Consider the following 2,844-nt stretch of genomic DNA (forward strand, 5'->3'; position numbering starts at 1 on the left):
TAGAGAAAGCACAATGTATGGTAAGTCTTCAGCAATGATCGGTCTTTAAACTGACTAGACCATTAAAGTCATTCTAATTTCTGTATGAGGGACAAGGGTGAGGGTGAGGAGGTAGTAGTGAGAGATCAGGGATTGGTTATTTAATAGAAATAATGACTATTATATTCCTGACTGGTGTTCTCCACTCAATCATCGTAGAATTCAGAGGTAGAATTGATACTGCTCCATTTTTATAGCAGAGAAAAAGCAAACTCCAATGTTTCAATGGAAAAATGCACCACCAATTATAAGTGACTAATACCCTATCTATTGTTTATCCCACTGAGATTTTCTCCCTCTCTAGTTAGAGCGATGGGTGAATAAAAATTAATTAGAAGCTGGAATCTGATTTTAAGATGGCATGTCAGACACATATATCAAGTTGTTAGGTTAGCTGTAAAGCATAACCTGGGATTTATATATTTAGAAGTCATAATAAATCTGTCTGTCATGAAAATCAGATTACCCAGTGTTGCATGCTAATGGCGCTGGTCCCATGGAATTGTGGTCTCCTCAGCAACTGCCTGCTGGCTCTGCTTTTTTCTGACTTGCTATCTGCCTCAACCTAGTAGTTCCACTGTCCCCACTTAGCAAAGGGTCTGCTTTAATAAATGCTTCTGGGCTTTCATATAGAGATGTTTTCCCCTGGACTATAGTGGCAGGCTCCTGTGGCTCCCCTTGACTATATTTCTTCAACAATCATTCAATCCATCAATCACTCAATTCACTAACCTAATAATTATTTCCAAGATATTCATATTGACTACTAGCTATATACTAGGCTGTTTGCAAGGTGCTGGGAATCTAACAAAGGTAGTACTTGCTTTCACAGAGGGTAGGGATGGGGAAGAGAGTTAAGACAACCCGTAACACACTGTGAGATGGGTGAAGTGTAGAATAGAAGGAATGCAGATTTGGGGACATCAAGGAAGTCTTCCCAGAGGCCATTATCTTTTGTGCTGAGACCACTGGGCTGAGTTAACCTGCTGATGGCAGGTGAGGATTGATGGACAGTTTTCCAGGCCAAAGGAACAGCTATGGAAAGTACAGGAGGTGAAACAGTAAGATCCACTGTGAGTTGTGATGGGAACAGGGGTAAGTGAGTAGACCGAAGAGTTTCGCAAAACATTGCAAATTAGATTAAACATGCAGGATTATTCTGAGGGCAATGTGGAGACACTGCAGGATTTAAACTGAGGAACTACCATCCCATTGGTGCCAAAAGCTGTCACATTATTGAATTCCACTGCCCATGTTTCTTATCATGGGCTGGGAGGCTCTGTGCAAATGGCACCACATTGCCATTCTGATTTTAGTATTTTAGTTTTCACTCTCATGCCTCGCTTTTCCTGCGCTCTAGGCATGCTTGACCTCTATTACCCAAATGTTCTGTGGACTTCTTTGCTTCCATACCTGTGTTCATCCTGAGCCATCGACCTTTAGCTCTTGTCATTTTATTTCTCACTTGTTTATATCCCATATATTCTTTCAGGTTCAATTCAATGCCACCATTCTGCAAAGCTTTCTTTGATTTGCCCCAGACAGAATTAATCCTGCCTTAAGTTCGAACTTCCTTTGGTGTGGCTATCTTCATTTATCGTTCCATGAAACAAATGTTGGTTAATTCCAGACTGTGTTTCAGGTGCATGACAACAATCAACAAACTAAAGTGAATGATTTCATGAATTGATATAATGAATCTTATTTAATAAACACATTTAGCTCCATTTTTCCTGCCTGTAGGTGTGGTTATGTATTTACACACTTGTCTACTTTATTTACTTGGAAGATACGTGAAGATAGGTACTATGTTCCTTCTACGTGTAGAATAAATTGATTTAATGAAGAATCCAAAGAAGCCCCATGAATGTTGACAGAGAGATTTAGCCTGATACTCTGTACTTTGATGTAGGGAGAAAGTATAGTAGAACCTTCATAGTTGACCACCTCCCTAGATTGACCACTCTCCTTCAATTGAAATAATTTTCATAGACTAGACATGCACCACACGTACGTATCAGTACAGTAGGTCTAGTTCCTTGTATTGACCACCTCCGTATGTTGACCACATTGTTACACCATCTTAGGTAGTCAACTTACAGAGGTTCTACTGCATTTGATTTTGGAGTCACGTTGCTTCAAATTCAAATCATGCTTCTGCCACTTAACCACATGTGTGGCCTTTGATAAACCATTTAACTTCTCTGTTCTTTGTTCTACAGCATGGTGTAGAGATTAGAAATGATATATACAGGATGCCTATCACTATGCCAGGAACATGTTATGTATTTATGGTTACATTACTTTTAACAGACTTCAGGTATAAAAATGGGGTTAAAGTTTTGTAGCCTATTTGCCCTTAGAAACATAAAAATTAACAGATTCAAGCATGCATGGTCCATTCAACACCCACCATCTTGGTTCCAAAAGAGTCCTGAAGAGATGTGTTGTGGGAAGACCTTGCTTTTCTTTTTTGTCTCTGGATCTGGAAGGTCTGGTCTATCCCAGCTTCTTTTACCAGCCATTTGTGACTCTGCCATTCATACCTTGACCTAAGCCATTCTGAAACATACTAGTTTTTTTCTACCACTTCTAGGAGCAGATGAATTCTGGAAGCTAATTGTCTGTATGGGGGAGTGCTTTGTAAATTAAAATGTATTTAAGGGTCTTTCCTCTGCATTCCTTGTTTTCCGCAAGCCTCTCCTATAGTTGATACGGGTTGATACAACAGATTATCTGTTGGTCTGGCGTGTAGAGAACAGGCAGTGTTTAAATTGCAGATCTTTCACTTGTTAGGTTTATAAC

The sequence above is a fragment of the Nycticebus coucang genome, chromosome 8, assembly GCF_027406575.1.
Source record: "Nycticebus coucang isolate mNycCou1 chromosome 8, mNycCou1.pri, whole genome shotgun sequence".
NCBI classification, from domain to species: Eukaryota; Metazoa; Chordata; class Mammalia; order Primates; family Lorisidae; genus Nycticebus; species Nycticebus coucang.